The sequence below is a fragment of the Oreochromis aureus genome, linkage group 12 (assembly GCF_013358895.1).
Source record: "Oreochromis aureus strain Israel breed Guangdong linkage group 12, ZZ_aureus, whole genome shotgun sequence".
NCBI lineage: Eukaryota > Metazoa > Chordata > Actinopteri > Cichliformes > Cichlidae > Oreochromis > Oreochromis aureus.
The window spans coordinates 7,187,129-7,198,827 of record NC_052953.1 but is presented as its reverse complement, the minus strand read 5'-3'; positions in this window follow the sequence as shown (position 1 = coordinate 7,198,827).

The following is an 11,699-nucleotide window of genomic DNA, read 5'->3' as shown; positions in this document are numbered from 1 at the left end:
TGGGGAATTTCAGATTGCTGCCAGTAGGCATCCAGTCTGGATAACTCATTTGTAACATTTTCAAGAAAACCAGATAGTGCTTGATAAAAAGCTTGCATCTGTTTCTTTGTGTTGTTCAGACAAAGAATTATGGCATTTTTTGGCAAGGAAATGAAAGAAAATTTAATGTCCTGAATATAATCCAAACTTTAGCCATTCAAACCAAAAACTCCCTACATGTATCGATAGTCTTAGATCTGTTTGGAGAAGTGTCTTTTTGTTGGATTGCATCTACCAGTTTAAGTGATCTGATGTGGTTTCTGGCATCAAGTCCATCTACCTGTGAAGAAATATTTAGAAAAGACCACTATGGAAAATAACTTTTAGCACATTTAAAACATCAACGGTTGACCAAGCCGCTGTACATTTAAGACAATCAAAAGGGATAAAAACATAGGAAGACATGATAGAATTTAAGAAAAAGAAGCACAAAATGAGAAGATTTGAGTAAGAAATAAGACAAATAAAAGTAGCACAAACTCATTCTGATTTAAAAGCCAACGAATAAAAGTGGGTTTTCAGACGGGTAATAATTTATAAAATAATGACAGTTTCTTGGTAGCTTGCATAAGAGTTGAAGAACATTCCTGGAGATAATGCCAATTCAGAATTTTGTTCCAGCAAGTCTTCATTCCCTACAAATATGTGAAAGCAACTGGCCACAATATATGCCACAAACATTTAGCACCACAAAGTGAGACTGGTTTCACTCTTCACTCATCACATATGCTTGTTCAGTACTCCTTGGTGATTAAATATGAAGCACTTTAAATTATCTTTAAGGGGTTTTTTTCAGTTGGCAGTGACATGGCTCTGTTTAGTCCAGTTCACCGTCTTTGCCTAAACCAAATAGATGGATGAAATAACTGAAAGTGTACACAAATGCAGGTTGTTTTTTATGAGTTTTATTTGCCTTTGCAAAGGAGTCAAATAACAGTACAGTCAACGTTTGCATGTTTTCTGATGAAGGTGAATTGTAAATATAGAATATTTATAGAGACAACTCAGCTTCAGCTTTATCAGTTTCCGCCTTACGTGTCATATGCAAGTTAGCACAGGGTCAACATTGCAATGAAATGTGTTTGATGAACAGAACACAAGTCTCTCAGCCGTATAAGAACAGTATAACAACTGACTATATATATGTATATATATATATATATATATATAGTGAGAGAGAGAGAGAGAGATATGCAATGTAATTGCACATAAGTGTCAGGAGTGAGCAGCAGTACATATATATGGGCAGTACAAGATTAAAAAGGGGCAATTAGTGCAGTATTGCACTAATGAGTATGAGTTTTTATTTTTTATTTTAATACTGATAAAGTGAGTGAACAGTGCAGAGTATAGAATGTACTTGAGCAACTGTAGGACAGCTTCTGTGTGCATCCTATGAAGTGTGGTGTGTGTTTAAATGTTGTAGTTGAGGTGTCGTATGGCTTGGTGGTAAAAACTGTAGACTTGTAGTCCGAACAGACAGACTCCTGTAACGTCTGCCAGATGGTAACAAGGAGAACAGCTGGCATGCTGGGTGGCTGTGGTCCTTAATGATGCTGTGTGCTTTATGGAGGCACCGCTGGAAATAAATGTCCTGAATGGCAGGAAGCCTCATGCCTGCGATGTGCTCTGCTGCCTTCACCACTCTGTAGTGATTTCCAGCTGCTAGCAGAGCAGCTCCCATACCAGGCTGTAATGCAGCCTGTCAGCAAGCTCTCAATCGCACTCCTGTAGAACTTTGACATGATGTTGGCATTCATGCCAAACTTCCTCAGCATCCTCAGGAAGTACAGTCGCTGGCGAGCTTTCTTGATAGCAGTGTCTGTGTGAAGGGTCCAGGAGAGAAAACGCTACGTCCAGATGAACAGAATCAACTTTTGGAGAGTAAGCTACAGGAGTTACCCTCTTATGAGCAACATTTAGAGACATGAAATCTACCTTTTCACTGTGTGTTTTTTTTTTTAAATTTACCAGATTTGTTTCCAATACTCAAAAATGCCTAGCATTAACTAACATTGTCACTGCAAATCTAGATAGTCTTTTACTACAGTTTAAATAAATGTTTAGGACCTGGTACTTAATTTAATTTCTCCCTGGGACTATTGTGTTTACTTAGCCCTGTAAGGACTAATTGCTAGATGCGAACATGATTTTGTGAACATGAACAATAATATTTCTGTCTTTATTTATTTAACCTTTTTTTAAACCCAAAAGATATAGCAATATATTTCCGATCTTCTTGATTATATAGTGGAGATGGTCTGTGGTCCTAAAGGTAAGCCCTCTTCCTCTCAACTATGCAAGATGTAGCAGTTGGAAGTGCATTTTTCCCAGATGGTCCGTGACTTCCCCCGCAGTCAGCCGTGGGATCCCACGACCAGTGTTGGTCAAGTTACTTGAAAAAAGTAATCAGTTACTAATTACTGATTACTTCCCCGAAAAAGTAATCCCGTTACTTTACTGATTACTTATTTTCAAAAGTAATTAATTACTTAGTTACTTAGTTACTTTTTAAAAACACGATTTACAACCTGAATAGGTGATAAAGCGATAGATCTTTCAGCCCAATTCTACTTTTTCTGCATAATCCATCATACAAAATGTAATCAAATGGAAACGTCTCTTTTTAAAACTTAAAACTTTAAATCTTTTAACATTATGCATCAAGCAAAAATTTAATTATATGCAACATTCTCTGACTGGAAGAAATTTGTTTAACATTTAAAGCTATTTTCTGCACATTCCAGCACATAAAATAAAATATTTTTTTGTGTTTACACTCACTCTTTCAAATAGATGCAAGTAAAACACAGCAGAAAATAAATAAAATCAAAGACTAGCGGTCCTGTTGCTCTATTTTCACCTATAAAGCAGGAGTGGGTTAGGCGGAGGTTTACCCTGGTGCAGGTGTGCCGCAGCGGTCAGTGGAAGAATCCGCGAGTTTCTCTGTGAGTTTCCCATTACAGTCGTAGCGCACTCGGTGCTTGCTTGGAAGTTTAGGGGGTTTTTTCGCTGTAAAAAGAAGTTTTCTTCCCACGCACAACGGACACTAATGTTTTTCTCACTTTTTATGGAATCAAACTCAAAATAAGGTCAGTACTTCCACACTTTGAACGCTGCATGCTATACTCTCTCCTGCACTTTATATATTATGATCTGCACACAGCTGTTGTCACGAACGTCGCACTCGCTTACGTCACTGTCATGAGACATTCTCGCAAAAAATCCCGGTTTTAGTAAGGCAGTAACGCAGCGTTCCTATGTGAAAGTAACGGTAATCTAATTACCGTTTTTGCAATAGTAATCCCTTACATTACTCGTTACTTGAAAAAGGTAATCAGATTACAGTAACGCGTAACGCGTTACTGCCCATCTCTGCCCACGACTTCCAACAACAAATTCTTGTGAAAATCTGAAATAAATCGAGGTGCACACATAGATTGACTTTATGAGTTGTATTTGTCTTTGCAAAGGGATAAAGCAACAATAACAAAGTTATCGACCAGCTAGATAACATTCAGAACACAGTGAGCTAAAGATCAGTCATACATCAGCATGTGGTCTGTCTGAAAGATTGCATGGAAAGAGAAAAAGACAACACCAAGCCTTTCTTTTAGTAAGATTAGCCTTACTGAGATGGAGAAACGGAATTTTAAAAATTGAATGACCGTGTCTAATCAGATCAAGTAGTTGGATACCAAACCTCACAAAGCAGGAATAAACCAGCAAAAACCAACATTTGTTTAACTAAACCAACGAATGGACGAAATGCAGAGGAACTACTGAAGGATCTGGATTTGTGACATTGGCAATTCTGAAAACTGGTTTTATCGTTTTGTAAGGGAGTATTTCTACATTTAATCTTTGATCTTTTAATAGATTTACTATCCTGCGCAAATTTGCGTAACTTCCCTAAACCCAATACCCCCTAGAATTACTGGCTTTTTTATTTTCTGGTGCAAGTCCCGAGGTGTTAATCACCCCTGCTGAGATTTTCACAGGTCGTCAGCTTGTTTCTCCTCCAGCTTTTGTTGCGCAAACCACCCATTATCCTTGAGGCCTGGCACATTTGCATTTGCTCACTCAGAGTTGCTCAGATCCAAGTCAGGCCAAACCTCTGTGTTACAACTTTCAGAAATGCCTGCCGTACCTATACAAAATATCCCACACATTGACTGACCTGCAAATATAAAAGACACACATTCACACCTTCCTTGACTCTCAGCACAGATCTTCCATTGTTCCATTGTGACTGTGTATGTGAGGAAGTGGCATTGCTTGACTACAGCATAGTGCTGTGCATAAAAGCAGACTGTGCTAAGAGTTTCATTCCAGGGGAACACATGACCATAGATGAACAGCTGTTCCCTACCAAGGTTCGTTGTCCATTCACACAGTATATTGCAAAAAAGCCAGACAAATTTGGGATCAAGTTCTGGATGGCCACGGATTTGGACACCAAATATGTCTGCAGTGCATCTCCTTACTTGGGAAAAGACCCCAGTCGTCAGAAGGGAGAGAGGCTGGCAGAGAACGTGGTCATGAAACTGATGGAGCCGTTTTTGGATGATGGGAGAAATGTCACAACGGACAATTTCTTTACTTCACTGTCACTGTCGCACAGACTGCTGCAGCGCAAAACAACGTTACTGGGCACGGTGAATAACGTCCGGCGTGAACTTCCTCAACTTGCAAAAGATACTGCAAAGCGAGAGGTATTCTCCACTTCAGTGCTTAGAAGTGGCAGTGTCTCCTTGACAATTTATGCACCTAAAAAAAACAAGACTGTGTGTGTTCTAAGTTCCATGCACCAAGACGTGACGATCGGTGACGGCAGAAAGAGGAAACCCAACACGATAACAGACTATAACCACATGGAGGTATGTGAATGTGTGTACAATTTTACACCAGTGCTACAATGTTTTCTGATGTGTGCTATACAGGCCTATAGAAAAAAAACATATACTCATGACTCTCTCTCTCTGCTTTTACAGTGTGGTGTAGACGTGTTGGACCAAATGGCACGGATGTATTCCGCAAGATCAGCAACACGCAGGTGGCCAGTAGCGGTTTTCTACAATATACTGGACCTGGCGGCAGTGAATGCCTACATTTTGTACAAGGCATGTACAGGGTGGACAGGCAAAAGAAGATTGTTTCTGAGTCTTCTAGCTCAGCAACTTCGTTGCCGATTCATGCAGCACAAGGAAATATTAGCACAGAGGCAAGCTGCTGCAGCTGCTGTGCCAGGGACTGTAAAGACAACGCAGTGCCAGGTGCAAGAGAGCTGCAACAGGAATCGCAGCAGGTTTACCTGTGCAACATGTCAGAAATTCACCTGTGCCAAATGCAGGGATGATGGACACTGGGTCTGCAAACGCTGTAAAGTTTGAAACACTTTGAAATAAAGCAGACTTGTGTACCCATATATTGTGAATGTCTGTCTTTTGTATGTAGGTTGTAACACAGAGGTTTGGCCTGCCTTGGATCTGAGTAAACAAATGCCAATGTTGCACAAACACACACACACACACACACACACACACACACACACACACAGCAAATCTGCATTTATTTGTCCCACAAGTGGAAAATCTGCATTGTCATTGCAAAAAAGTGGACAGAGGACAGTATAGAAAGTGCACTATACAAACAATCTGGAAACATAAATATGGACACGTGTATTCAAAAATATTGGTGTATGTACACACACACACACACACACACACACACACACACACACACACACACACACACACACTATCTATCTATCTATCTATCTATCTATCTATCTATCTATCTATCTATCTATCTATCTATCTATCTATCTGTGTGCATGTATATATATGTATGTATATATATATATATATATATATATATATATATATATATATATATATATGTGTCTGTGTGTATAACTAGATTTTATGCATATTATATAAGGTGTGGCTATATAAATATATATATGTACAACTCTGTGTATATATGTTTATGGACAGGTATGCAATGTAGTGACAAGGATTGACAAGAACTAATATTGCATATGAGAAAAATTGCACATAGAAACTACCATGGTGTATTGTATGCTGCAGGTAAGGAAGGAAAGTAGCCTTGCAGGGAAGGAAAGACTTGAATCTCTCATGGTTAGGGGTTGGGGGAGGGTGTGTTTGCACAACAAAAGCAGGAGAACAATGGAGCTGAAGACCTGTGAAAATCTCAGCGGGGTGCCAAGAGGTGTTAAGGTCGGGGGGAATTTACTCAAATCTGTGCAGGCCAGTAAATCTAGTAGTAGGGACTTGCACCAGGGAAAAAAGGCTCAGTACCGTAATTCTAGTGTTAATCTTCTAGCCTATTAGTGCTGGGTGGCATGCCAAATGTACTTGAATACTGATCATAATTTCATAATTTATATAAGTTTTTCAAAAAGCTTCTCCCTTCACAGTAACTGTAAACCAGGTGAGGAAAAATATAATCCTGAATAGTCACTTTATCTAAACACTGTGGCAACAAAAGACACTGATTCATGTGATCTAAAAGCATAATGACGGTCCTGTTCTGGAGGTACTATATAGCCCTGCGTCATGCAAAGCTTGATCAATTATTATTGGCTTTGTATAATTGATTGGTGGTTTTGTAGTTTATTTCTGTTTTTTTCTAATTGCTTTAAAATATGTTTATATAGCAATACCAATGGAAAATACTATGCATGAATAACATTTTGATTAACTGTTATCTTAAATACAGCGATGTAAACCATTGATAGATACCTAGAACTTAAAAAGTAAAATTCCTATAATTAATTCACTCAGTGTTTTATCTCAGTTCGACTGTTTTAAAACATGTGCACACCAGTCCCAGATATCCAGATGGATTCATTTTTGGCATGTTTTTTAATACCCTGACTGACTGCAGGCTTAGACCGACTGAGCAGCATGTCCACACTAGTTGAGTCACAACTTGGTTCATAACCTTTACTGCATATCAGTAAATGACAGATAAATGTCCTCATTTCAAGTAATAAAAAAGAGTGATAAATTAAGTGTGAAATGTGTCCGCACCCTTCAGAAGGACGCATGAGTTTCCTCACAGCAAACTGTTCTGATTATAGTCCTCTCTGAGGCCCTTCTTTGTCAGGCTCACATGCTCTGTGGGTGGATGAGTGAGATAAAGCAATTCACATCCAGAGTAAAGTAAGGTCTGTATTGGTCAGTGTGGCAAGCAGTGTTACATGTAATTTTAAGGTTGATGGAAGAACAGTACATAATTGGATTTGGCTTGGATTAAGGCCCTTTTTTCACTTCACAGTAGAGCTGGGCGATATATCGAGTTTTTAAAAATATCGATATATTTTTATACGAGATATAAGATGTGACAATATCCTTTATATCGATATAGTCTATGTTACGTTATAATTATAGTTGCGGAGCCGCAAGTTTGCCTCTCTTTCGTCCACTTTTGTCTTTACGCAACGTTACTCGACCTCGCCTCTCCTTCACTGAACACAACTCCCCCTCCTCCCCCATCGCTTCACCTGCAGGCAGCGACAAGATGGACATGGCAAATCTCCGTTAATGAGTTACTGCGCATCGTGCGTGGGGCTGGACGGCGTCAACGTGTTAACGAGCTAACCACGCTAACAAGCTAGCCACGCTAACGCCATGCACGGCCTGAAATCCTTTCATTTTCTCAAAAGTTGACTGCGCGTCTTTTGTATGAATTCTGGTTGTGCTTGATGACCGCGAACCGATTTTATGTGATACACAGCGCTCAGCAATCTGTCAAAAAATGTTTTAGTTCGACTTTGGTAAGCTACGGAGCTGCACCGCTTGATGGGTTGTCGGAGCATTACGGCTACCGAGGAGCCTCGCGGAGTGATACGTACTGTGCTTCAACGTAATATTACCGTATTGTGTGTGTATAAGGACCATAAATGGCACCTGTTCAGAGACATGGTTACGAAGCGGATTTCAAACTCCAGGCTGTCAGTCACGCAGTAGAAGTTGGGAACAGAGCAGCTGTGAAATCTGTCTTTGTTATTATGCTCAGCGTCTGTTAGTTTACATTTTGACTGCACAATTGTGAGCTCTTTGTTATGCACAAAACAACATAGTATTCTTTTATTTATAGAGCATCATTATTTAATAAATGCTCATAATTTATTTTTGAGTAGTTTTTTTCATGTACATCTATGCTGTATGTTAATAAAAGTGCCTGTGTGACATCTGGGACACAGCTTTGACTAAGAACTCTCTTTTTGTTCTTACTTTATGGCTTTAAAAAAATATCGAGATATTTATCTTATATCGCCATCCAGCTAAAAAATATCGAGATATGAATTTTGGGTCATATCGCCCAGCTCTACTTCACAGCAGTGTTTTGTCCAAGGAATTGCACTTGTGGCATGAGGAACTTTCCTGTTTACTTACTGTGGTTTGTCACAGCTGAAAGTTTATAAGGGTGCCAGCTTTCAAACAACATCTATCCAGTCCCCTGTTGTTTGTTTAAATGTGTGCCAGACGTTTAGTGCTCGATTTTCATTTAAGGGCTAATATGCAAAAAAAAAAAAAAAAAAAATGGTACAAAAGAAACAAATGTTTCTGGAGGTAATTCAATTCACTTTCTGTTCAGTTCAGTTTTATTTATACAGCACCAAATCACAACAACAACAACAGTCGCCTCAAGGTAGCACTGAGGTGTGGAGCTCTGCCATTTCCCACAAACTTCTTGCACTTGTGCAATCCACATGCAGTCTGTTAGGATAAAATCAATGATTTTACAGCAAAGTGCAGCTTTTAAACAAGAAGGATCAAAGCCAGGGTGTTTTTAATTGATGTCGGGGTGGAAATAACACCTTCAAAGAACGCTTATCTTTTTTTCAAGTGATAAGCACTACAGCGACTGGGAATCATGGCACTATAACAGGATTGGCTGCAATCAGTCTAATAAAAGTAAATGTAAAATAAATAAATAAAAACATGTTATCAAAAGTTGAGTCCTAATTTTAAAAGAGACAACCTACAGAAAGTAAAATTCTTGATGAGTCAAACTCAGAAGAGTAATATTTAACTGTGTGTTGCTTCACACTGTCTCATCTGGCTCCTGCAGGGTGACTTTTATCTTTAAACCTTCGTGTTAAGCTGAGGCATTGTGCAATAGCTTTATTAGCTTCATTTAGTTACGCTGTTACATGTTATCACCATCATAAAAGTCTGATTTAAAAATAAAATGTTATAGCTTGTATATCATAGATGAATGCAGCTGCCACCACATAATGTTCTGGTAGTTTTTTTCTTCAAAATTATGCAGTTTAGAGTCTCATTGCACGCTGAAATGAAAGCATAGTACAAATAAGCAGTTGGAGTTAAAAGGAAATCATGGACTCAATTTATAGACAAGATGTATTTGAACCTTATGACTCATCAAAGTAGCCACTTCACTTTTGGCAGACATAACAGCCCAGCACACCCGTGGAATTCTCCCTACAATAGAAATCAAATATTCTTCAGAAAGTTCTTCCCATATGTGTTGCAGAAGTTCCCATAAATGTATGACACTTGTAAGTTTCTTTGCTTTCACTCTTCTGTCCTGTTCATCCTAAACCTGGAGGCTGTGCTGCCACTCCATGTGGCATCTTTTTTCCTGAGGTAGTTCTGGCATAGCTTTGACTTATGTTTTGGGTCATTATCTTGCTGCAGGATGAACCCCTGACCAACTACATGTATACCAGAGGGTATTGTATGGCACTGCAAATGCTGTGGTAGCAGTTTTGGTTCGGGGTGCCTCTCACCCTGTACAAGTCACTGACCCTGGATCCAGCAAAACAGCCCCAGACCATCACACTTCCTCCTCCATGTTTGACAGTGGATGGCACAAACTGTGGAACCATCCTTTCACCTACTCGACGGTGTACAAAGATCCTGCCTGATTATCCATTTGTATAATTCTGAAATGGACATTTTTCAGTTTTGGGTAACTTTACCTTTTTTTTTTAAACCTCTGGCAGTTCACCACTTACCACTATACCATTTTAAGCTATTCGTTGGATTTGAATGACTTGAATTAAATAACTGGAAAAATTGGGGTGTTCTAAAGCTTTTGACTGGTAGTGTATAGGGCTGCCACAAACGATTATTTTGATAGTCGACTAGTCACCGATTATTTTTGCGACTAGTCGACTAATCAGATCATGCATCCATTGGACGTAAAACGTACAGCTTACTTCACCAGCATCCATCTGCTCTTATATAACCATCATTAGCTTACAGCTTTAAGTGTTTAAGGTATGTGCTAACTAAAAATAAAGACAAGATGGATTTCCTAATTAATAGTGGCCTGCTTGTCTGTGACATAACTGACCACTTACCAGTTTTTACTTTGTGTGACTGTGATTTAAAAAAAATAGATACTAAGATTACGATAGCAAAGCGAACAATAAATGAAGAAGCAATTCATGCCTTCAATTTCGATTTAGCACAACAAGATTGGAGTTCGGTGTATGAAGAGTCAGATGTGGACAAGGCTTATGACAATTTCCTAGATATTTTCACTATGTTGTACAATAAACATTGTCCTGTAAATGAACACAAGATAAAGAAAAAAAAAGATAAAAAGTCCTTGGCTCACAAAAGGAATTATCAATGCTTGCAAAAAGAAAAACAATCTGTATAAACAGTTCATCAAAGTAAAAACAAAAGAAGTGGAACAAAGATATAAAGCATATAGAAATAAATTGACTGATATTATAAGAACGAGTAAACAACTTTATTATAGAAGAAGATTATATGAAAATAAAAACAATATAAAAGGAACTTGGGATGTGTTAAATAACTTAATCAAACAAGGATCTTCTGGAACATCATATCCTGAATAGTCAAAGGAGTTTGCTCAGACAACAACGTGGTGTATGCTGTACAGTGCAGCGAGGAATGCCCAGACCTCTACATTGGAGAGACCAAACAGCCACTTCACAAGCGCATGGCACAACATAGAAGAGCCACCTCCACGGGACAAGACTCAGCAGTCCATCTGCATCTTAAGGATAAAGGTCACTCTTTCGAGGATGCCAATGTTCACATTTTGGACAGAGAGGACAGATGGTTTGAAAGAGGAGTGAAAGAGGCCATCTATGTCCACTGTGAGCGACCATCTTTGAACAGAGGCGGTGGTTTACGACACCAACTGTCTGCCATCTATAATCCAGTTTTGAGTTCCCTCCCCAGACGCCTTAAAGCCCACTCACATCCTGGGCCATCTGACCTCAGGAATTCACATGACAAGGTGGGGCCAGGTTTCACAATGGGCTCACCCGAAACCCTGGCTGATTAGGTCCCACACCCGCTTTCACACCTGGGCGCATGTGATTAGAGGATCACCAGGGGGTCCTTTGTCCCTCCTTGGGGGGATACTCCCACTGGGTTTAAATCTGGGACTCTCGGCCATTTGACCTTAGAACTGAAGAAGCTTCTCGGATGAGAGGTGAAACGTCTTCAAGCAACTTAAAGAAGTCCAGACGCTTTTCTTTGCAAACTCCTTTGACTACGATGACCTGGATGACTGAGAACCTTCACAGACATATCCTGAATATTTCATTGATGCAAATGGTGAAAATCACAACATGAGTAACATTGTTGATGGGTTCAATAAATTTTTTATAAATGTTG